This window comes from Epinephelus fuscoguttatus, linkage group LG1, assembly GCF_011397635.1.
Source record: "Epinephelus fuscoguttatus linkage group LG1, E.fuscoguttatus.final_Chr_v1".
NCBI classification, from domain to species: domain Eukaryota; kingdom Metazoa; phylum Chordata; class Actinopteri; order Perciformes; family Serranidae; genus Epinephelus; species Epinephelus fuscoguttatus.
Genome location: NC_064752.1, coordinates 44,584,308 through 44,610,844, shown reverse-complemented (window position 1 = coordinate 44,610,844; position 26,537 = coordinate 44,584,308). Strand labels below are relative to the sequence as shown.

Genomic DNA, 26,537 nt, shown 5'->3' with positions numbered 1-26,537 from the left:
ACCATCAGTTGTGTTGTGCAGAAGTCAGGTTAATACACAGCCGACAGCCCTATTGGACAACTGTTAAAATTCATATTATGGCAAGAACCAATCAGCTAACTAAAGAAAAACGAGTGGCCATCATTACTTTAAGAAATGAAGGTCAGTCAGTCTGGAAAATTGCAAAAACTTTAAATGTGTCCCCAAGTGGAGTCGCAAAAACCATCAAGCGCTACAACGAAACTGGCACACATGAGGACCGACCCAGGAAAGGAAGACCAAGAGTCACCTCTGCTTCTGAGGATAAGTTCATCCGAGTCACCAGCCTCAGAAATCGCAAGTTAACAGCAGCTCAGATCAGAGACCAGATGAATGCCACACAGAGTTCTAGCAGCAGACCCATCTCTAGAACAACTGTTAAGAGGGGACTGTGCGAATCAGGCCTTCATGCATGGGTGCAGATCCTGGGGGGAACGGGGGGGACATGTCCCCCCCCAAATTCTGAAAAACACAAACTGTCCCCCCAATTCTAAATAGCTTAAATGATTGAAATTGAACAAATGTATGCAGTAGTCCTATATACTGGGAGAAAGGGAAGATGATGAGGAGAAATTGGAATCCGTGAGAGGCAAGAGATGAGAACGTGAGTGGACATAACATGCCTGAGACCCTGAAACTAGAAGTAGCATTAACTAACAGCGAAGCACTGAAAAGGAGGGTGATGGCTGGTTCCATGTACTACTGGCTGTTTAAGAGAAATAAACAGTAAAGGTAAGGATATGATTCTCTTTGTAGTGCTTTTTGAATGACTTGGTGATGGTGATGAGCCTCTATGAAATCGTGAAATATGCTGGCAATCTCAAGCGCTCTGTGGGCATGATTTGCACGTGTGCAATTAAAAAAAAATCACAACTGATTGTGTCCCCCCCAAACTTGTCATCAGATCTGCACCCATGCCTTCATGGTCAAATAGCTGCTAGGAAACCACTGCTAAGGAGAGGCAACAAGCAGAAGAGATTTGTTTGGGCCAAGAAACACAAGGAATGGACATTAGACCAGTGGAAATCTGTGCTTTGGTCTGATGAGTCCAAATTTGAGATCTTTGGTTCCAACTGCCGTGTCTTTGTGAGACGCAGAAAAGGTGAACGGATGGATTCCACATGCCTGGTTCCCACTGTGAAGCATGGAGGAGGAGGTGTGATGGTGTGGGGGTGTTTTGCTGGTGACACTGTTGGGGATTTATTCAAAATTGAAGGCACACTGAACCAGCATGGCTACCACAGCATCCTGCAGCGACATGCCATCCCATCTGGTTTGCGTTTAGTTGGACCATCATTTATTTTTCAACAGGACAATGACCCCAAACACACCTCCAGGCTGTGTAAGGGCTATTTGACCAAGAAGGAGAGTGATGGAGTGCTGCGGCAGATGACCTGGCCTCCACAGTCACCGGACCTGAACCCAATCGAGATGGTTTGGGGTGAGCTGGACCGCAGAGTGAAGGCAAAGGGGCCAACAAGTGCTGAACACCTCTGGGAACTCCTTCAAGACTGTTGGAAAACCATTTCAGGTGACTACCTCTTGAAGCTCATGGAGAGAATGCCAAGAGTGTGCAAAGCAGTAATCAGAGCAAAGGGTGGCTATTTTGAAGAAACTAGAATATAAAACATGTTTTCAGTTATTTCACCTTTTTTTGTTAAGTACATAACTCCACATGTGTTCATTCATAGTTTTGATGCCTTCAGTGAGAATCTACAATGTAAATAGTCATGAAAATAAAGAAAACGCATTGAATGAGAAGGTGTGTCCAAACTTTTGGCCTGTACTGTATACTGTATGTTTGTGTTTATATGCACCATCATACTAGCCTACCTTATTTTTTCCCTCTTGTTATTTACTATTATTTTCTTATCAATTTATTTTTCTACATTTATTTTATCAGCATTTTCCCCTCACTATAAACATATATAAATACTGTAGGAATGCTATAAGCATGAACAACAATATACAATATAAATGAATGTTAACTGTACTCCTGCAATAAATTATAACATAAAAGAAATCCCTCTCAATAATCACTTATAACCCACTAGACGTGTGTGGCACAGTGTGCAGGTGAGGACGGACTTAAGAAAAAGGTAGCGACCAGGCGCCAGACTGAAAGTGTCATGCATCCATAAGGTAGCTATAAAAATTGCAGACATAGCCCTGGGAAAAAAACAACGCATATATAGCACTGCATAACACTAATCTAGGGTATATTTACACTTTTGTTGGTGATGCCATTTAGAAACTGTAACTGACAATTCCTGCACAGCATATCTTTAAAGTTTTGGTATGTAATTGTGGAGAAAGATACTTGATTGTTGACTCTCATTCCTAGGTCATCAAATTCTGACACTTATTTGACAACCTCAGAATAATGCTTGACAGTCAACTCTCTTCCTCCACAATTGCAAACTGAACCTTAAACTCTCAGAAAAAGTATGCATGCTTGTAGTGATAATGCGGTTGCAGTACAAGTTTTTCCTTTTTCCATTCTCAAATGTCCAAATTGAAAGAGAATTCGTAATCAGAGGGACTGTGCAGCACTGTACAGCTAGTGCTTGCAAACTGACTTTGATGATGTACTAACTCATCTCCAGAAAGTTCCCTATGCTGCTGCTTGCTTCTATGTATTTGTGTTAACAGACACTAGAGATGCAGGCATAGCTGTTTGACATTTTTGAAAGCAAGGAGGGCCTATGGAAAAGGCCCATCAGTCGCTGTTACAGGAGGAGCAGTATGCTTGCCCTCAGCCATGGAAATTTTCCGCTCTGACAGTCCATCACTCATAAGATAGGAGCAGTGATCAAGGTCACTCTGTGTCCAGAACCATGCTGCTTTGGGTGGAATTCTGCTGGAGCAGGTCCAGGAGCTTCACTAATGAATTGTCCTGCATCTGTCACGCATGTCAAAACATTCAGAAACATTCAAGCAACTGGAAGATTCCTAACTTCCTGAAGTGACCCCATAGAGTCTCACTGTCACCCATGATAAGAGAATTTTGAGTTCTTTAAATGTTAGTGTGCCCTCTCTCTTTTGGCCAAGGAGACATGGGACCATTACTCAAGAAGAGACAGAAGATCCTGCCATCCCACAGCTCCTTGAACCAGCAGACATTCACTGTGTGGGCATTCCTGATAAGTTTCTGTTTACCTAATGAATTTAAGTCTTAGTTTCAAACTGCAGCAAAGGTGAACAAACAGTACGTTCATGTAGAGCAAAGTAAAGCAATTTACCTTGTCATTGTTGGTTTGTACAGTAGTAAGAAAATCATTGAACAAAAACACAAATACATTATTTACTGAGGTAATGAAGGTTGACGGCATCAGCATGTCAATGCATTAAAGCCTTCCAAAATGACATTTTGTCACAAAAATAATTTATGAAATTGATTTCTGATCTTAACCTAGTACCAAGTAGTATCAAAAAGTCAACAATACTTGCATTCAATCCTTTTTGTGTCAGGGGTCTGGTGAAGTCAGTCGTGGTTTATTTGAGTTTGCAGTTCAGCGTGCCGGGACACCACCAAAATGTTTGCAATTATAGCTACCATAAAGCTTCAATCAAAAGGTGAACCCCAATTAAAGTCCCTTTTATGAACCAGGTTTAGCTACATGTTTTGATAAAATAATGCAGGTCTCAATTAGATGACAGGTCTGGTTGCCATTGATGCCACAAAGTCTATCATTTTTTACTGAAATTCTTTGGATATTAAACCCCTGAAAGTCCACCAAGTCGTTGTCTACCCACTTGAGCTAACATTACATAGCTGCTTAGACTGCACATACATTTACAAGTGTTCAAGCTTTTGTCAATATGGATATGATCCACATTGTTAGCTCAGATTCTCAACAATTCATGTATTCAGTTCATTTAACGGAAACGAAGAGCACCAAAATATTGATACTGGTATCAGTTTTTTTTTAAACAATAACCAGCCCTAATGGCATGACACCAAGGCTGCCAAGCTGCAGACAACACTGTTCAAGACCAACAAACAGCAAAACCCGTTGTTTCTTAATGAGGCTTTGCTATGTTTCCCTGCAGCTTTTAGACACTGAAAAGTGGTCATTCTTTCACGAAGACATTGCAGCTTTTCCTGCTGGGATTGTGCCTCAGAAACAGGGTGTTTTAACCCTAACCCCCTTTACCCCTTTTTCTAAATATGATCTTTTCCTAACCATAACCAGGTGGTTTTGGGGCCTAAATCTAACCACCTTAATTACAGCACTGTTGAAATGCAAGGTTGAGCACATCTGCTCCATAATGACATACAATTATTATGCAAATGTGGTTTGCAGAAACCTACAATGCCAACGTCTTATCTGGCAATTGGGTTGGTTTTGGCTAATCGGATAAAGTTAGGGAGCGATCATGTTTATGCTTTGAAGAACTCAATGTTCAGTGTTGTTTGGAGATAGAAATCACACTGGTGTCAAAGTCTGACACTTTTACCCAACCTTCTCCCTGAGATATTTCGTAGCAACTCTAGTTACCGCAAGATGTCGCTTGTTAGAATAAAAAGGTCCTTAAACAGCTCCTTACAGCCAGTGTTGTCACTTTTCTGCCAAGTACAGTTTCATTTGCAAACATCATTTTACTAATAAAATGTTAAATACTTCCAGCATAGCTTGCAGCATAGGTGCAGATATTTTATTCCTGATGTGATTTCACTTTCTTTACTTGCCTTCTTAGAAAACTTGTTGAACTGTTGCAGGCTAGAAGACTGTACTTGACTTGAATCCAAAGGCATGTGTACTGTTTGTATGTTCCAGCTAGTCATTGTGATGCCTTTGTGCCAAGCGAACTCTTGAAGAGCACTTCATGTTGCTGTGACATAATTCTGTTGCACAGAAACTGGCAGCTATGCTAATTTAATTTTTCTTTACGCCAAAGGGGAAAAAAAAAATCAGGATGCCTTCATTCTGATTTATCATGATAGTCCCATAAGTAAATACTGAATAAACCGTAAATTACTACCACTGTAGTTATTATATTTAGATGCCAGCCGCCCACTGTCATATCTTTACTTTAAATGTGAAGCCTGTATAGAGCGTCCTGTTGATTGAGAGTGAAGCAAAGTGATACAAGTTAAAGATGTTATTTGAGTGCTGCTGTGTTGAGGAGGAATTGGGGGTTGTGTGCAATGGACTTCATTTAATTGAGGTTATTTCAGCTTTGACCCCGTCTGGGTATGCTGTCCTCAAACTCGATTCAGGACTGCTGAAATAGGAGCAGACGTTTGCTGATTTTTTTTGCAGATTTTAATAGAGGATCAAATCAATTTGAAGATGGTTTGATGTCTAAGTGTTAATGGTAAGCTGACATTTTCATAAAACTAAAACACCCAAAACCTGAAGTTAAAGTGACCGAGACGTACAGACTTGAAAAAAACAGTAATCTGTGTGTGTGTTCCTGTATCTTATCCTCGTGATCGTATTTGGGATATAGTGTTTTGGTGTTTCCCCTATGATTTTTCCAGCTAAAGTGTTTGAGATTTATTTTGTGCCGCCAGAAGATATTTAGTGCATCTGCTGATACGAGAAGGGCTTTCAACACATATTTGCACACAGTTGTAGATGTCAAATTACATTTAATAAAATGCTCCCAGACTTCCTGCCTCGCCTCCTTCTCTCCACTTCTTCTCTACTCATTCCACATAGGGCTGCACGGTATATGCGGTAGACAGTAGAAATGATATAAATTTGGCCCACGGTAGAGATTTGAGCTCTACCGTCCTATCGTTGATGATGTCATCGCACCTGCCTCAGTGTGAAAATGGCTGCGAGCACAGAGACAGTGGAGCAAGAGGAGCTGGTTCACGTCCGTGATTTAGCGTAGCACATGCAACACGTGTTGCTGGAGAACTTGTGAGTGAGTGAGTGAGTTAATGTCTTATGAACAGCCCCAGACTTCTCAGACTCTTTTAGTGACTTACCGCTCAGAGGGAACTCATTCAGTGTCTCCTCTGGCAGCAGCACAGCGTCTCTCCCTCTCCTCTCTCACTGTGCGCACACAGGAGTTGGTTTTCAGCAAGAGAGTTTGTCATAAACCTTTGGTAATGTAAACCTATGTGACGCTAGGGGCTCCACAAAAAACTCCATATGTGAATGTGTGATAGTTGTGGTATTATAGCAGCCTGTCACAGGTTACAGTGTGATGATTAGAGGAGAAATGGCAGAGCATAAAGGTCCAGGTGGAAAAAACACAACTCAGTCATTTAGGATTTTGCTAAAAGAAGGAAATTACCTTTTGATATAGATCCCAGGGGACATTTTGCACCATAGAGTACTGGGTTTTAATTTTGAGTTTTGAGATCTGCATTCTGCACAATAAATGCTCTAAAAAATACATTATATCTTTGCTTTTGTTGTTTTTTTTTAATCAATTTAGCTTTGCTAAGGGACTACAAAACCCATTCAACACTTCTATTATAACTTTTACACTTAAATTTATACCGCGATATATACCGTTACCGTGAAGGGATTCGATTTATACCGTGATATAAATTTTAGGTCATACAGCCCAGCCCTAATTCCACAAGAATGAAATCAAATAACTCCTGCATAGCATTTTTACATTTCACATACAGGAGACAAAATATGTGCATCCTCTTCTTCTTATTATTTTTTTGTTTCTTACCGACTACTTCAGCTACATCGTGACCATCATCAGCCTTTGAAAATTCAAAAATATATAACTTTTCTAAAAAGCTAAGTCTTTAGAGATTTACAGAGTTCACATTTGGAAAAAGTATGCGCGATGTCGGTCTGTCAACATCGGCCAAATGTGACATTCAAGTATTCATTCCAAAATAAATACACAAGATGAAATATATTTGAATTTATGTGAGATGTTTGATGAGCATGTAAAACATTTTGACAATATTGAGAATTATTATTATATGACATTGGTGGAAACCAATAATTTGCTCCAGATTAGTTAATTATAGCCATTTTACAAACAAATTTAGTGTAGCTAATGAAATTGTATCAGAAAGCATAGTCTAGTAAAAACCCACACCATCTAAACTGTGAACTTGAGCTGATACTTCTTTCTAATGTTTCTACCCGAGGACCACCCCCAATATGCGTCATGTTCTGTCTCGTCTCTCTTGGTCCTTGCTGAACTTTGTTGTAATAGTTAGGTAGCAAGACCAGCAATGGACCCTTCTTTCCACCAATGGCACTTTTAAACAAAACACAGATTGCTGAATGGTGGCAATGTTTAGGGCAGGTTTCTGTAACTTTTACTATCAAATGAGCCCAAAAAGCAAACAGACAAACAAACAAACAAAAAAAAAAAACATATTTGAGGGTGATGAAGATAACACAGCCTGCTAAGGCATTTGCCTATCAACATTATTAATAGGGTTGAGCCGATTACTCGGATAAAATGAGTATCTGGTACAGATAATGTACTTGTTACGAGTATGATTATCATACAAGTAAAATGTGTCATTACCTGTACTCGTGATGAAGGATGGTTAAATGGATGGTTAAATTTAATCTGTTACAGTTGTGATAACAAAATGATCTGAAGCTCAATTCTGAGGCTGTTCTGTAAATACTTTTCTCATAAGTAATAAATATTGCAATATCTGATCAATCCATATAAATTTCAGACTTAAAATAACAACTTCCGATTAGGCCCAACCCACTTTAGGTTTAACTCCATCCACAACAGACATAAACCCCGCCATTTCGAGTACAGATACAGATAATTTAGTTGGTTGAAAAGATACAGACACAGATACAGATAATGGTGAACTCACTCATCCCTAATTATTAATAGGTCCAAATGAGCATTATTGTATGTATCACCACAAGATGGCTATTCTGCATTGAGCTATTTATGATCATTTGGTGCTTTTACTTTACAGCATTGGTGGTGAAAGCAGACAAATCCATCCAGATGCTTTTACATTCAACTGAGCCTTTTCCTTTTTTTTTGGAATTTAAATCCATAGTTAGCCAAGCTACAGAGACTCAGGAACCACCACAGTAAAGGTTCAAGATTTAGAGGAAAAGGTTCCAGGCTGTAGAGGTATGACACACATTTTAGTTCATGAAATGTTGAGACTTTTTTTATTTTATTCTTTTTTTGTGTATGTGTATTGGCTACAAATTTATATAACTGGAAAATGTATGAATATTTTCAGGCCCATAACAATGATAAATTAAAATTAAAAAAATAACCATTATTCATTATCATATAATTATTTGTCAAAGCCACAGGCAGCCACTGGCGAAGGGCTAAAAAGTGATGTGTGGCTCCGGAGCCGCAGGTTGCCTACCCCTGGTCTGAGGGTGTGCAATTTATAATTCTCTCTCAACCCTGATTCTAGCTGCTATAAGATAGCAAGTTTATTGCATGTGAGGAGATTTTTATATATCAGCAGTGCTAATCATTTAGCAGTGTTACGCTGCTGTGAAATGCATATAAGGAAATCACTGGTGTTTCCATGAAACATCAAGAAACTTTGTGAAAACAGTCTCCACTAAAGGTCTACTTACTCTCTTGTTGTGGGGTGTCTAAATGTATCACACGGTCTTCATCAACAGGGAGAGTTCAGCAGTCATGGCATTGTAGGTTTTTTTGGTTTTTTTTTTTTAACTTTTTTTATGACTGCACTTTCAGGGCTTTTTTCTGATGTGACTTTAAAATTAAACTTTGAAATTCATTCTTAAGTGACCATGCGGGATTAGCCCTTCCTAAGCTCCGCCACTTTTTGCTCTGTGCTCCATAACAGTTGAGTAATCTTGGAATCTGGCAGAACCTTGGTCAACTTTTCCTTTTTAGACAAGTGTGGCTGGGGGGCTGTTACATTATTTATGGACACCTTACATTGCATGTAGTCACCAGTGTATAGCTAACATCCATCAAGAGGAGTTAGCGTGACGTTAGATCACTCAACTGAGCCAGTGAAGTTGCAATTACAGGGCACGCACCTTGGACCATGAGAATCATCTTTATTGGCCAAGTATGTTTACACATGCAAGGAATTTATTTGACTTCAGTCTCAGTCAAGTAAAAGAACCTTTTTTTTTTTTTTTTTATAAGCCCTAAAGTTTGTCCTTCTCAACCAATTATAGCATTGGCAGAGCCCCATGCTGCAGGTTATTAATTGTACAGAGTTCTCTCATTTCATTAAACATAAACATTTTTACACTGTCAGTTCATCTGTGCAGCTATTCCATAAATTCCGTCTGTTATCTCTTTCTTTAATCCCCTGTTTTGGTCATTTTTCTGACATTCCTTTCAAATAATTTTGGCTGTCTCTCACCGTATGTCATTCTGTCAGGTGCATGCTGTGTAACTCTTTATCCAATTGTATAGTTTGGACAGAAGTCTCAGTAAATCCTCTGAATTAATTGACAGTGAATAAGTTGGCACTTGCCATCATGCTGCATCATATGACTTTGACTATTCAAAGTCTGAATATGAATAATGGAATCATATGAAAATATAGACGCATCAGTTATTTCTATTTGACGGGGAGAAGTAGGCCTAACAGTCTTGTTCTTGGTTTTACCTCGAAAAGCTCTCTGTAGAGTACATCTACTTGCTTCCGTACAGTGTTTCTGGTACTTGTGAGACGGTGCCTCCCCTGAGATTCTGGCCCAATTGAAGTGACTGAGGACAAAAAAATCTTCTCCTGTTAACTTAAAGACTGATCTGACACGATATCTTCGTTGTATTTTCTACCTCTCGCCTTCTACTTCTTCCCCCTCTCTGACTTTAGGGAGATTCTTGTTGTCTCCCTGGGTGTCCTCCTTCCGTCACTCTAATCAGGCCTTTTAATTACTCTCGCTATCAGCCACCCAACGCCTCCCTGTCACCCCTGGGAGTCTCTTCCTGGAAAAGGAGAGAAATGGAAAGGGAATGCAGAGGCTGATGGCAGGCAAGGGGCTCGTCAGTGAGACTATGGGGAGACCGGAGGCTGTGGTAATACGAAGCCTTTGCCAGTCCATCAGTGACACTGCCAGCTCGCCTCCCTGCCTGCTGGGCTGCTGATGTCGTGATAAATGGGCTTTTCCTGTCCCAATCCAATCCAGCGCTCTAACAGCACGACAGAGAGCCAGGGAAAGGAGGCTAAATAGGTGCTCAAGGGCTTTGGTCTCATATACAATAAGATGTCAAGTCAACTTTATTTATAGAGTGCTTTAACTTCTTCAACTTTTGATTTCCCTCTTAAATGTTTAATCTGATCTAATGAATTATAAAAGATGGTTGACTTGGTAACACTGTGGTTACTAGTGGTTACAGCAAGTACAATTTTAATAATGTATGTCCCAGACTTCTTTTACATGACATAAATATTGACCAGAGGGTCGCAAGCACACTTTGAGCAGCTTCTCTGTCAGAATTGCAACAGATGAAGAATAACTGGTGAATCTGTTAACAGCCAGTCGAATCCCATTTGCGTCAAATACAGCAGGCAGGCTGGTCAACAGCCATCAGCACCTGACACCAACACACAAGGCATCTTTTAGTGTCTGTACCCAGCTTTCAAATAACTCTAATGTAAATCCATCCATGGCAATGATGTAGTGTAAAGAGCGAGGAAGTCAGAGCGGGGGGAGGAAGAGGTGGATGGAGGGGTCAACCAAACACACTTCACTGCCGCCATTGCGCTGGTGGCAGACATCGCAGGACACTCCCAGAGATCCTGTGTCCATGTCTCGACAGGTCAGAGCCAAGTCCGATCCAGGGAGGCCCCAACTTGGATTAGGGTTACATCTGGGGTACCGGCACATCACAAGAATCCTTGAGCAGATTGGGACCTGGGAAATTTAGAAGCCAGGTCGACACCTTGAGCTTTTTGTCACGCTCCACAGGCTGTTTCTAAACAGCCACTGTTTTTTTCTGCTGGGGGGCCACTGCCATCGGCGAGTACTTTTGCCATGAGGGGGGGAACTTGGTCTGCAATGGTGTTTAAGTGGGTGGAACATGTCAGGTGGTGTCCACATGAATGCCATAACCAAAAGTTTCCCAGTAGAACAATGTATTGGAAATAAAATAATCAAAGTTATTCACTTCACCTGTCAGTGGTTTTAATGTTTTGGCTGATGGGTGTATATTCACCACCTGTCAATGTCAAAAAAAAAAAAAAAAAAAAAAGGCAAAATATGCCACTCTGAGCCAGATCCTGTGTAGCAGTCTCTTTCAAAATAAATGCACTACCTCAGTACAACATCCCAAATCAATGTTTTCCTTCAAAAACAAACGCTTATCTTTATCTTTAGTCAACACACGCATGTGGTTGGGGTTTAAGAAAAAAGAACATGGTTTGGATTTTACAATCAAAGAAAACACGGGCCTCCTGGGTGAAAGCTGGTGGTTGTTGGACCCATCCACCACCCCTCCTGCCCACCCTACTCAGACTTCCACCCCCTTAAATTACGTTGTTGTCCCACCACATTTCCCCCATGATGGCGCCAGGCACCGTCATGGCTGCGTATCATGCCTACATGAGAGGATGGCTTTTTTTGTCAGTATCTAACGGCAGAAGTCCCCGACCAAGCGTTGGTATTTGATGACTTCGGGGTGAGACTGGGTTGAGTGTGCATTTGTGGAACGTGTCTTCATGTGCAAAGCCCTGATTGCAGTTTGTAGAAGCTCTGCTCCACTGCCCATGTGCAAGTTCACAGCTGTCCTTGTCATCATCCATACTTAAGTATGATCAAAGCTTACATATTAGAAACAGCAATTCAGAGAAAAATCCCACCACACTGTCTTCTCAGCATCTGGTCTAGAGGTTTTGATTATATGCCATGACCTTATGATCAACAGCTCCTTAACTGCTAGATTGTACCCTGATTTCCAACTGAGCTCTGGAAACTGTGTTATTAAAATGTACCTGCTGTTACCACCAGTAACCATAGGCGCTGTCAGATCACCAAGGAATGAAACCCTGGGAGTATAACCAGAGGACATTTTCACAGTTAGATGGACAGAAGCGTGGGAGGTGCTCAGGTTTCTAAACGAGCAGTGTGAGGACAGGAGTTCACAAATATATGCAGGCAGGGACCACGCAGTGCTTTACATACAAACAATAAGAATTTAAAGTAATCTGTTATATACGTGTTTTAGAAGCTTTGCTACAGTGTTTTGGACCAGCTGAAGGTGAGATAAAGACACTTGAGTGGTAGCTAAGTGTGAAGGGTGTACTTAAATCAGCATGAGCAAATCAAACATGTAAACAGAGTCAATGGGAGTTTGCCGTGCCGCAGAAAGATGGCACCATTATGTAAGTTTGCTGTCAGTTTTGCAGATCAGCGAGTTGACTTGCTGAGCTCTTTTCATCTAACCTTTTGTATGTTAAGGTAAATGTTTGAACATTATGCTTTGTCTTCCCGGTGAACCAAGGTACACACAGCTATTTTTATGTAGCTGTGTGTACCTTGGTTCACAATATGAGGAACAGTCATTGTCATATTCCAGGGTGAGCTGAGGAAGCTTTTACCTCACACGCAGACCCATGACACAATAAAAACACATCATGATGTAATGTGAATTAAAGAAACATTAAGGTAGGTGGGGGTAAATATTTCATCTGCAGTACCTTGGTGTATTCATAAAGGTATTTGGGCATGTGAATCTCCAGCACTGCAGTTAATTTATTTATGTTGTTTTTTTTTTTTGTTTTTTTTTATGGACATAACACCCAAGAGTGACTGTAGAAAAAGGTGTGGCAGGAATATGCTGAAACCCGAAACTAAAACAAAATCTTGATGGCATAAAATATTCTTTTTTTTTCTAGTATTGGAATTAAAGCCATCCAAAATCTGTATAAAATGTAATGAATAAGATTATCCTCCCAAAATACAACGATAGATGTCATTTTTTACAGGCAGCAATTACACTTACTGTTAGGCAGCGACCTCTTGTGGCTGTAGTAATTATGGCAAAAGCAAAGGAGGAAGTCATGCAATGAAATATAAAGAGTGACACAGTTGGCTTGGGTGGATGGGCCAAACAAATAAACACAGGACTTTCATCTAGTAGATCAGTGTTCTTGTTCTGTGTAAAACCAAGTCAATGGTGAGTTACTTAAACAATGTAAAATAGTATGTCGTGAGATATGTCATGTCACGTTACATTGAAAACAAACACGGTCATTTTTGGAGGACTTGTTGTCATAAACAAATAACGTTAAACAAATGTGACCTTGATGACTATCCAGTTGAAACCCCTATTTTAGCTATCTAATGTATCTTGAAACAGGGGATCTACAGTGTTAATCCATTAGTTAACTTGCTGTTATCGTAAAGTAAGGTTTGGCCATATGTGAACATTTTCCAACTAGCCACCGTGAGCCCACAACCAGTGAATACCAGTGTATTGGCACAGATGTATCTGTGGCGAGTTTGCTGTGTTCAACAAGCTCTGAAAGTTTTTTAAGTCTAATAAATAAACAGATAAACTCACAAAATGTAAAGAAAGGAAATAGTCTTACACATATTTTCCTCATTAAACAGAAAAATACAGCCATACACATTCTGAGAGTTATCTTGACCTGAGACAAGCTTAATTGCCTCGTCAACTCATCACAGAACACACTTTACTCAAACTGGGAAAAAAACAACAACAAAAAAACAAAAAAAAAACTGTCTTTCCATTTTTTTCAACAGTCATCATCTTTCGTTGAAATAAACCCGTTTCATAGACTTTAGATGTAAAAACTATTCTGGCTCTGTGCATTGTTTTTCCAAGCTGCACCTCTGCGGTTGATAGTCGCTGCTTTGCAGGCAACTGAGCCTTGGCTGTCACTGGTTCTTCAAAGGTAGACCGTTAAATTAGCGCAACAAAATGACCCCCCGGCAATGTGCTCAGCCAGTCACCAATAGACAATATATTTCCACAATCACCCAATCCTACTGTAAAGTGAGCACGACCTGCCATAGCAAACGATGCCAAGAGTCTACAGCGATACTATATGAGGCTGTGTTCAGACATAGTGGTGGTTTAAGCTAAATGCCACCATTGGCATGCTAACATGGGTTAGGCAACATAACGGATATTCAATAATGGCAACAGAGAAAAGGTCAGAGGATCACTAAAGTAATTAGGTTTTGTCATCTAGGGACTATGAGAGTCTGTGCAGCATTTCATGGCAGTCCATCCAATAGTTGGTGACACATTTCAGTCTGACCAAAAGACAAGCGGGTGAATTTTACTGACAAACTGACATTGCCATCCCTTGAGTCACACTGCTTGTGTGACTAAAAATGAGCATGGGCAAAAAAAAGAGTATCCCAAGTGGCCTTTTATTTAGTTAAACCAAATCATACATATGACTTTGTGGCTCTTCAGCATTGCACTCCTGCCTGGTGTGATACGCTTCAACGATAATGACCTGGTATACACACTAAGTGGAACTGCTAATTGTACAATGTATTGTTACTTTGTATACAAGAACTGTTTGTATGTATTGCTATGGTCAAACAGGAAATGATACAGGTACCTTGCTAACAGATGTGAAAACCTTAAAGGGAAATTTCAGTTTATTTGAACCTGTCTCCTATCGTCCTAAATTTGTTTCAAGTGACTAGTGACATAAAAATAATAGTTAGCATGTTAGCCTAGATACAGCTGGGGCGCATAGTAGCGTCAGACCTGTTAAAACGTAAGTGAACGGGCATACTTCAAGTGCAAAGTTAGTCCACTAAACAACATGCTAACTATTATTTTTATGTCACTAGTCACTTGAAACAAATTTAGGACGATAGGAGACAGGTTCAAATAAACTGAAATTTCCCTTTACCTTTGGAACACTACTGCCTATTTTGTATTCTAAAACTCTACAAAACACATGTACGTTTGTAAGATTACATTTTCACGTTGTGTTTATTTGCTTTCTGGTCTGTCTCTGACGCTGTCACACAACTGTCCACAATAACTTTTTTTGTTGTGCGGTTTGAACATACAGTACCTACTTTAAAAACATAAGCCCTTTTTACACAGAGGTTGCGCGAGACGGTTGCTATTAAGTCCCTCTATTACACCGCCTTTGCTTTTTTACAGAATCAAACAGTGGCTGCATAATACCGCCCCATTTGAAGATTTTAGATAGCATACTGGCTTTCCAGAAGCAGAGGAGGCGTGCTGGACATGACATGTAACACAGCAATGTCGACATCTAGTGTGACATGTAACACGCATCAGCAGCGCCTTATAAACCATAAACAGCATAAAATGGCAATAACAATAGTTTACTGTCCCTGATATGTGGTGGCTGGTCTCGTTTTCTGCTCGTAGGATGAGGACCTCATTGTCTCCCCAGGTTATGACATTTGCAGCAGCTGTTCTTCTTCTTTGAGTTAGCTGCCAATCAGCTACTTTTTAAATCTCCCCACGGTTGGTCGCACACATAACATGGCATCAAAATGTCATACCCGTCCCACCCATGGTCCCGTCCTGCTGACTGTACCTTTTACACAGATGTTGATTCAGCACTATTACTTTCTCCATTGCCAGCTTAAAGGCAAGAAAACTCTCATATGAATACGAATACGAAAACTTTATTGTACAAATTGGAAATTTTCCTTTGGTTTCACCATAACACATGCCACAAAGACATACATATGACAACATATAGGCTATGTGAAAGCAGAAATACAAAACAGTATAAGAAGTCTTGGCAGTGCGCATTTATAAAAAATACAACTCACAAAATACGAGTCAGTAAGTCAGAACAAGTCACCCCTTCTGCAATTGTACCTTTTTATAAAGAGTGGCAAGGTGGAATAACTGTGCAACATTCCCACTGTGAACAGGCATTGCAAAAGCAGCTTCTATTAAGTTATGTGTGATATAGTATTGGATTTTACTTGTGCTCCATTGAGTCAAATCTATTTTCCTGACCCACCATCTTCATAAGTCATTCTTTTTTACAAAGAGTACCAATTCTCTTGTAGGGGAAATACCTTTTTGAGAATGTTTGCACCAGTTTGGGGCACCACACTCCTAATGATGGAAGCAACTAATAAAATTAATAACTCCATATTCATGTACAAGTTGATTAATGAACCCCAATTATATTTCTACAACTCCAAACACATAATATGGATAAAATATATAGTTTCACTTCAACAGACATTTCAATTTGGTCACACAGAAACATTTGGTAAGAGAGTGGAGGGCGTGATTTCCCCGGGGCAATGCAAATGGTCAGGTTGTGGTTAAGAAAAGAAGCATTGTTTCACGACAACTAGTGGGTCGTTCATCACTGTGTTTTGCCCCAAGGCTGGATACTTTAAGATGGCATCTGAAACTTGAGGGATCCCATGTGACTTTTTTACCTCCTTTTGTCTTAAGGATGGCTGAAAGAAGTTTTTGTCCAGTCAGGGTAATGCAGGGGTGAGTCCTAAACATTTGACCCCCCAGTGATCTGGTGGGTCTTGTTCATTGGTAATACTGGTTCAAGGGAAGTCCAGAGAGGCTGTTCCTCTACACTCTACACCTTGACTCATGAAGTTTTATTGTAATATAAAGAGGGTTAACATTCTGACACGTGTATTTGGGCGATATAACTCATTAGCAGAGCTACAGGTGTGACATACCTGTTGGGATCTGCCTGGGGGTGTCTCTGCTCTCTCTGTCAATAGTGAAGTAGCTTCCTGCCAGAGCGCTGCTGCCACGCAGGCCTCATCCTTAATCAGTCAGCGTAACATCCTGGCTCACGACCCCCATATGTTTGATCACAATGTGACAGAGAAGTCTTATTAGTCCTCTGTACCCTACAGTAATTAAACTTGTCTTGTTATTTTCTATTCCCTCTGCCCCCCACCCAGCCTGAGCACCACTTCTTCCCAGCCGTTCCTCCATCCATTCCATAATTATCCATCTGCAAGGCTGTGGGAAGCCAGCAAGGTTGAAGGTAAGTGTATTTACTGCATAAAGAACAAAAAAAAAGTCTGAGCCATTGATTTGCCTTCCTTTCTTTTCTTTTATGGGATGTAAGAAAGTCGATTAAAGATAGAATAAACATTACATGTTGTTCTCACATCCTTTCCTTCAGTGCAAACTGCTGCACACACTGCTGGTCTAATAATGTAGCTGACAGCGTTACTGTGTTCATGGTCAGGGCTGTTTCAAGACACTCTGGGGCCCCCAGGCAAGAGACACCTTGGAGCCCCCCCCCCACACTAATTGACGTATTCATACTTCAAAAACAGTATCAATAAGTGATTAACATAGTGGGGATCAAAATAAAATAAATAAATGAAATAAAAATCAACCAGCCACCCTCCTCCCCTGACAAGTAAAGAACAGTCCCTAAAGTGCGGTGAGGTTTGTGGACCGTTACCTGCCACAAAGAGAGAAATGTGAACGGCTCGTTTCTCCTCTGACACATCACATACCTGTGTGCCGCCACGGCTCAGTTGTCCAGGTATTTCTGGGCAGTCGTGAAATCAACAAAGAGGAAATTATTGGACTTGGAGCTGTGACACCCGTTCAACCCACAACTGGCAGGATTTGCCTTTCGTTTCTGCTGCTGGTTGAAATCTGTAAGTGCTCCTGAATGATTTCTTTTGCTCACGCAAAACTATTTTTAGTCGCAAATGCGAGTAAAATGCTCGCACCATAGAGCTCTGTGGAAAACAAATCACTGTAGCATATAAACAAATCTAACCTACAAGTAAAAAGAAATAAATAGTAACTTTCATTGCTTAAAGATACTCAATAGCTCAGCTAATACTTGAAATGTCACTGGATACAAACCGCCGTAGCAGCATATTGAGTGCCAGGTGGCCAGTGTGCGCCGTTATTGGACGGCGCATGGACACTCATCCTCTTGTGATTGGACTTTGAACTTATCCCACGGTAGTGGTACCATGAGGTACCGTAGTACTACGGTACTCCAACAATGCTAGCATGGGTGGCAACCAATAATGTGGGACATGGTCTCAATTTGCGCAACGTGTAAAAAGAGACAGAAATGCTGTGCAGTCTCGCACAATGCGGGGCGTCTGGTCACCCTACTTCCACTGCCACTCGCAAGCAGCAGCTAGTAGGGGGCCCCATTAGGGGGGATTCCAACATGTTGTTGTTGTTGCAGTGTCTATAGGGGTTCCATCATATTGTCATTGATATGGACCAATGTCAGCCATCTCTGGGGGCCCCCTTCCAGCTCGGGGCCCTAGGCAATTGCCTAGTTTGCATGTCCGGTTGCGACAGCCCTGTTCATGGTGAAGTATTGTGCATACATAAAGCATTAGTAGGGCAGTACAGGAGGGGTATTCAGTAAACTCACAAGCTTCTGGCAGCACTGTGAAGTATCCTAACACAAAGGATACTGTGATGATCTGTCACTGGGAATGGTTTAATGTCCCTAATGCCAACATTATAAGTATAAGATGCAGTTCACGTTTTTTTTGCATTGCAGTTTTGAAATGATGTTTCTATTTACTAATGGAACTTGTGAGGGAATGGTGAGTGATTTTTTTTTTCTCCGTTTTGAAATATTGCTGTCACACTTGGGGTTTATTTTTTATTTATTTTTTTACCCCAATCCCACCGTGAGTCCTTTAATGTTGTGTACACACAGTTTCCAGTTTATTAAGTACAAGCAGCTCCAACTGAACAGTCTCATAGAATAGCCCTGCAGTGCTACCCTCATGAAGTTTAAGCTTCTGTTTAAACTGTTTACAAAGGTGTTGATTTCACTTCATTATCATTTTAGAGATGTAGTAGGTGTTGTATTACAGGTTTTTCATATTTAGTCTATAAATGGGGGAAAATGTATATTTCACTCTGGCCCACATTAAATTTTGTAAAACCAATTTTCTGTCAGTAAAATATGAGTGACTGCTGAAGGGAGGAAAGTAAAATAGCAGTGTTCATGCAGAAAACCCTGCCTGCAGGGGCAGAGCCAGGCGTTGCAAATATTCAGGGCTTAGCCCAAACCTGGTGGGGTCCGGAGACATGCTAACCTGGGACGTTTTTTTTGTTTGTTTGTTTGTTTTGTTTTTTTCATATTTAGGGCAACTAAATGCATTATTTTTTCTAGCCATTTCAGATAACAGAATGTCTGAAAATCTGTTTATCATTTGGGAAAAAAATATAAAATCATCCTGTAGAGCCTACTTCCTTATTTGTATCTAAAGTCCCTTTTTCATCGCATAATAAACCCCCCGCTAACATCTAGCTTTTTCATGTGATGGGAAAGGCTCCAGCTCCAATCGACATTGATGGAAGTACAACACCCAGTTGAATGTGCTAATTTTAGCCTCTTGAATGGCCAGATGCAATGACACACCACCATAAAATGCCCTCCGTCTCCGCCTAAGCAGTGCTGAAACATCATTCCAAATTTGTCTGCAAGTCTGAAAGAGAGTCTGAATAAATATAAGAAATATAAAAAGAAGTAACCACTGTAACATTTTCACTAGCTGACTTGCTGCTTTCTACTGCTCTGGTCTACTGGCAAGGGGAAAGGACTCTGTTGCCTATTTTAAGTGGGTTTTCGCATGTTAAAAAAAACCCCTGCATACATGCTCTAATTTTGGTGGAAAAGGGATGTAATTGTTATTCTGAAAATGTGGTCTTCAATCATTTGAATTTAATATTAGGCTTGGAATACCCTGGTAGCTCATTGGGTGGACGGCATGCCATTGAGGCTGGGTTTTTGCCACAGCAGCCTGGGTTCAAGTCCAGCCTGGGCTCTTTGCTACATGTCATCCCCTCCTCCCCCAGCCTCTCCTATCTCTCTCGCTGTTAAATAATAAAAGAAAATCTAAATGATATTAGATTTCTTTATGGAATAGCATACATTTTAGGCTTTTGAGAAAGAGATTTGGGTCTGGAGCCCCAAAAGCATCCCAGCTTAACTTTAATGGTTAGGGGAGTGGGCCAATTGGTACAAGGATTTTTGTGTATCAGCTTCTGGTATGTTGTGGGGAAAGAAATCAGTGGCTCATGGGACATAATTCTTGTTTCACATTCAAAGAAATAAAAAAGTGTGTGTCCTTGTCGTACTTCAGTGATAAAATCATAGCACACTAGTGTGTGACAGCAGCAGAGTCAGTCATCTGATTAATGTGTATTTTAGCTGACTTTCATTCGGCACTGGAGTTGAGAGCAGCAAGCTGAATTGAGGGTGAAGGGGGTGTCCTGGTTGCGTGGTGGTTGGAGTGTGTGCCATGTGGCCACAGCATCCATGGTTCGACTCCCAGCTGAGGGACCTTTGTTGCGTGTTGTGCCTCCCTCTCTCCCTGTTTTTCCCTCTCTCTGTCTCTCTCCACACTGACTCTCATATAAAGGCAAAAAGCCACAAGCTTGCTATTTTTCACTGAAGACATAAATCTTTTAAAAAGCTTCACAAATATATAACGAAAATTTGCTCAGGATGGACAGGATGAAATAGTGCATTTGTTGGGGACTTTGTTCAGCAGCAGATTAACAACATTGGAGGCTCTATTTCATATTTCTATCAGCGGGATGCTGTATGTGGGACTGAGTTAAAATAAACTGCAGTGGGTGTGTTCATGGTAATAAAGGAACACGTCACCCAGTGCAACAGTGTGGCTCACTGATGCGTTTTTAATAGATTTTGGATAACAATGGAGCTCAATGGCACAGAGGAGAATACATCAGGCTTTAATACATTCAGTCGATCAATTTGTCACATGAAATCATGAGGTACAATCCCAGGGAAAAAAATTATCCTGCCAGTTTCTTCAATTTTGGATTTAAAAAGAGTGCCATATGCGTACCATTCATGGTTGGTTTTAGTCTTTTTCACTAGATTTGTTGGCAATATGAAAAAGGAATATTGCCAGTATAAAAACTATATAATAAAAGTACATCAATATCAAAATGCAGAATGCCCCTTTCAAAATGTATTATATGGTTATATGCTTGCATAGTGTGCTACAGTGTTGTATAGAGTGGAGTGTAATATTGTGTTCACAACAGGTGTGAACAAAACAATTTGTGCAAGTGAATTACATGTAAAGTCAATGTAAAGATGTGAGTAGGTGCGAATTCCTGCCGGGTGCCGCAATGGACATGATGCAAATTACACAAAATTCTCGAATTAAGTTACGCGAATGAAGCAAGTAGCATGATTTCGCGTCATACGCTTACAGTTGAAAAACTTGAACTTAAGTGTCAATACGTGCTGCAATTGACAATCAGCAATGAGATCTTCCGGGGACGTATGATGCTGCGGACGTACTGCCGCAAGATCCTTCATTGATTCAGCGATTTCACATGCATATGACGTGAGTTATTTGCACATATGAAGCAAATCAATACAAAATATTCTAGCAGTCAACGAAAATTTGCATCGTGTTTGGTGTGAATGCAACATAAGTGTTAATCTGTTGTATCAGATATCTTGAAACCTGTTGAACCCTAAAGTCCCCCAATTGGGGGACCTCTAGAGCAGCAAATAAAGGCCTGGTGTGTATCAATACACTGATCAGAAGAATATAGTGATGATGCCCATCAAAATTAACAGCAGAATCTCAGCTACAAGGCTGTAAAAAAAACTTTTTACATGCCCCAAACTCAGTTTTAACATCAACTAAATAAACAACAACAACAACTAACTCCAACAACTCCAAACAGCACCGATATCCCGACCCACTCTGTAAATTTCGGGCTCTAACTCGACCACACGTTATTCAAAACACATGCCGTTCATCTCAAATGAAAGCTGAGACTCCACTCTTTCCACATGTATCCAAATCACTCTCCCTTTAACCATTACAGAGCTACAGCCCAAAGAACAACAACAACAGAAATCTATTTGCCAAAATATATTTGTAATATGGCTCTTACCTCATTAATTTCACCATAAAATGCGCATTCTGCTGTTGATTCATGCTCCATTCGCGTACTACCGTTAGTTGTCTGTCATTCAAATGAATCCAGGTGGAAAAAAAGGTTCCGGGGGAACAAAAACAATGACCACTCACAGCAGCCGGGATCTCCCCACAACGCGTTCTGCTGACTCTGATTGGTTTACAGTGCTGTCAGTCTCTTTGGTAGGTATAGCATCATTCTATTGGCTCTAACGAATCAAACACGGTGTCAATCAATCGGCCAAGCCGTCACGGAGATACGGACCTCCAAAGCTCAGAATATAAACTCTGTTTCGTTTTTTTCCTCTCCCACTCCAAACTGACCAATACACACCTACTACATTTGAAACTGACAGTTGTATGTGTATACCCTAAACATCATGAGGGAATTACAGAAACAAAAAAAGATATAGGATTGTACATGACAAAAATCACATGCAAACATGGTGCAATTTTGGAGAGCTCGCCTGAATTTTCTGTACTAAAACCTCTCTAATATTGTTCTGCTTCACTTTATTAGAATCAACCTTTGCAGAGTTAATGTTCACATATTGTACTATGATGTGATAGAGATTTAGAGCTGCAGCTGCATCATTCCAAAGGGATACTCATCCTGAAAATGCTTTTTTTTTTTTTAGGCAAACCTCAAAATGTTTCATTTGTGCTGTGTGCCATCTTCATTTACTCTTCACATATAACACATATACTGATATTTACACATCTTAACAAATCTCACAAGTGTTCCCTTTACTATGACACCAAAAGTATTCAAATAGACCTTGTGGTTGCAGAGATATATTCATTTCATTATGGGTACGCAATTTTTGAGCAAAGGCCTATAAAATAGGGTCAGGGTTTTTAAAGGTGCAAGGAGTAATGCCTGGCCACATGCTCACTGGTCTACTTTTGGGCCCATCCAATTTATAGTTGTCAGTTAAAAACAAACAAACAAACAAACAAAAAAGTCAACAACTAATTAACAGCAGGGTGAATAATGGACCAAACTGTTGAAAGTCTAAAAGCCGGTCAAAATAGCACTACTATCTTCTAACCCTTCCACGTGGTTTCAGCCTGTAGTTTAGGTTATAGCTTGCTAAACCAAGTTTTAGCAAGACCATGGTAGCAAAAAAAAACCCAACAACAACCACATCAAAACCAAAAAAACGATGCCATTTGGAATGTTTTTTCAGTATGGTTTGTGTGGTCATCAGTTGCACTAAAAATTACATTTTGCTACAAAGCCAATGATAGATGTTACACAGCAATCTAGAGGAAACATTGCGAGTTTAGCACAAGTGGCAACCCCCAAGGCTGAAAAATGAGGCTCATGTGGAAGTGCCAAAAACTGCAGTTCATTGAACAGCCACTTGAGACTGGCTTCAAAACAGAGTAATCCTTGGAGACCCTCATGCTACAATGCCTGACTTTAAAGCAAAATACAGCCTGGTACAAAAATGAATTTTGGTCTCAATAGCTAATTTTAACAGTCATCATAACTGTGCAGGGGGTGAATTTAATATAAATTACCTGTTTAGATCCAAAGTTATGCATATTCAAGGGCAGGGCCATTTGAGTGATAGGCTCGGGAACTGCCCATTGGTTCGACAGCCCATTGGTTCGACATCCCATTGTTCCAACCATATTAAACTCATTGTTCCGAAGTCCATTCCGAAATCATCATGATGCCCTGTGGTTAAGGTCTGGTTAGGTTTAGGCACAAAAACCACTTGGTTAGGGTCAGGAAAAGATCATGGTGTGGGTTAAAATGAAAAAGAAAGTGACAAACACATAAGCCGTGAGCCTGCTCCGCCTCAAGCCGGTCGCGGCGCACCATACACCCGCCGCGAGCTGTTCAGCACTGTGGACAGTCGGACTAATGGCATGTCGAACCAATGGGCTGTCGAACCAATGACATGGACCCGATAGGCTGTCTGCGATATGTCGCTACAGTCTATGAGTCAGATCCACCTCTCGCTCCTCCTGCTATTTTGTCTCCTTGATGCATCCTTGCTTGTAGCAAAGCCACTGCAGTGATGGAAAATAAGACACCACTGCACTTTTAAATGCCTCTTTTTACTTTAAAAACTCCCAGATTGGGGTGCTCAGTAGCTAACCTGTTAGCACCTCATATCCAAAGGCTATGTCCTTGCTACAATGGCTGTGGATTCGATTCCGACCTGCGGCCCTTTGCTGCATGTCTCAATCCCCCTGTTATGCTCAACCCCACTATTTCTAAGTGTGCAAATCACCACTGACTTGTGGATGAAACTAAATTGAAGAAATTAACCACAGTGCTTGCTAAATGGGTGGAAACTGACTGCAAACCTGCATTTAAATCCTGTCTGTGATTTGTTCTGACTTTATGTGAGAGATAGAGAAAAACTCAGCTAGCCACTAGGCTAATTTATACAATATAAAAGGTCATAGGCTTATGCTAATAATGTTAGTATGTTGTATTTCTGTGGAAAACGTGTCTAGTATAAGACAATTAATATTTCAGTGAACCTTGTGAGCTTAATTTTGTAACATTATCTTTGTTAAATAGGCTATTGCTCTCATTCCTGGTTTTATTTGAGTAGAAGAAAACTCTGTTAGCTACTAGGCTAATTTCTCCAATCTAAAATACCATTGGCTTGTGCTAATAACATTAGCATGTTGTTTTAGTGTGAAAATGTGTCCAGAAAAATACAAGTGTTTTGTCTATGAATCGTTGGTTATAATGAAGTCCGTTTGTGTACTTGTGTTTGAAATTGAGCCATGTTTAAGGTGTGTTTTGTGTGTTAACAGCACTTTAAAAAAAAACACAACGAGTGTTTTAGAGGTATAACTGCTGAGTGAGACAGACACACATTTGCAGAAGTATATTATGTAATAAGGGGATGTCCTCAGGCTGACATGTTGTGACCAGTCATATGTCTTACTGCTGCAGGGTTAGTTTCAGGCATATAGGACCTATATGAATTGGGGAAAGCAACTAAACTGGAGTAACTGTACTTTCTCAAGTATAATCCTAAAAAAACAAACAAACACAGAAAACACTGTTTTTCACAGAATGAGCACTTTGAAGTTGTCTGCTGTCTGAAGCACTGATTTGAAATAATTAAATCTACAAGTCCAGATCATAAAATAAATTTCTTTGCTCTAATTTGATTCCCAATGAAGACACTCTTGTAAGAATTGCGTCCCCTTGTTATTTGTACCGCTCTTTGGTTCACACACTCTCAGAGCAAGTCTCACCAGAGTGCATTTGGCACACATTGGATTACAATAAACAAAGGATCAGAATGGATTGGCTTTTATATGGCTGATACCAATTAAAGTAGATAATGAAAAAATATCACTGGCTGTGTTTGTGTAGTTGTATATATCAGCAAAATGTATCTTGCAAAGTATATTTTTTGCAGCAATCTTATGAATGTAAGCAGTCAGTATAACACATTTCCTGTACGTGCTAGCAGGCCAGAGAATAAAATGTTTTCTTCCAACCAGTATGGCAGCTACTACAGGGTGCGACGTTAGCTGCAGGACCTTAATTATGTGCCACTAAACAATTTAGTGAGTGAAATTGGAGGGAGATGTAAATGATCATCTCTAATAGTCATGTTAGGAAGGCTATTTGTGCTCTGTACTGTTCATGCCAGTTTGCTGTAATGGCGTATAATTTAAAATGATTCCGTCCCATATGCTGGCAAATACATAAACACACCTATGGCAGTGAAAGGTATCCGCGGTTACAGCAGTCTCTGTGCACTTTGCAGTTTGTATGAATGACTCATTTGGCTCGGTGTGCACCTTGTGTCAGTGCTGTTTTACAAAGCTCTGAATCTTCGTAACAACATGTAGCAGAGTTCTCTCCTGCATCTCTGTAAATACTTCATCTTCTGATAGTGTACCTTCATCACAGCTTCTCTGGCCTCTCTCGCCAGTAATCTCACCTCTAGTCTCTGACAGGGCCCATAGTTTTGCTGTGGTTTTATTTGCACAGGTTTTGAGATGTCTGTCTGTGAGTTTTCTGTGGAAAGTTTTCATTGGAACTACTTTTACTGAAGAAATAGATATTTTGTGGATCTGTCCAGAGTTACAGGGACGCTGGTTCTGAAAAGACATTTTTTTGTTGAATTTTCAATATGCCATTTTCTTTTAAAAATTCCATTCACCTCCATTGTGTTAGGTTGGAGGCTGGCATCTCAGAGACTTGTTCTTTAAGGAAATGGTATGTCAGATTTGTAAATCTTACTTCACAAATGAAGTCCATCAGCCTTCAGACATAGTTTACAATACTTAATTTTCAAAAAGTTTATAGTGGTTGACAACTGATCAGTTGTTGATTAATTGAGCAATTATTGGCAGTTTGATGTAATTGGCACCAGCCAACGCCTGCACTCATGAAGCTGTCGACAAAAAACATATCTGCAAGTGCTTCTGCTGGCAGCCTTGTAATTGTGGCTCCTGCGGAACGAAGTTAGCACTCCCATTCTTTGGGCAAACATCAGTGGGTTCTGTGAAACAATGGGAATCATGCTAATGCTGGAATGTAATGTTACCTTAGAGCAAATGATAAGACTTAAATTCCTAGCTTTCAAAGCTCAATATAGTTAATGGGCCCCTCTTGGTAACATATACAATGTTTACCATCTGTATAATTAAATTGATTCCATGTGACGAGGTCAGAATCAGAGGGTGTTAGACTGACTT

At 40.3% G+C, this 26,537-nt stretch overlaps 1 protein-coding gene across 2 annotated transcripts in view; it reads left to right on the top strand.

Moving 5' to 3' along the window:
* fhit (fragile histidine triad diadenosine triphosphatase) overlaps positions 1-26,537 on the top strand; it is a 515,756-nt gene that overhangs the window by 30,423 nt on the left and 458,796 nt on the right. For both annotated transcript variants that reach the window (XM_049581795.1, XM_049581799.1), the window contains exon 3: positions 16,824-16,909. The gene's annotated coding sequence lies outside the window, so the exon portion shown is untranslated. The remainder of the gene's footprint in view (positions 1-16,823; positions 16,910-26,537) is intronic.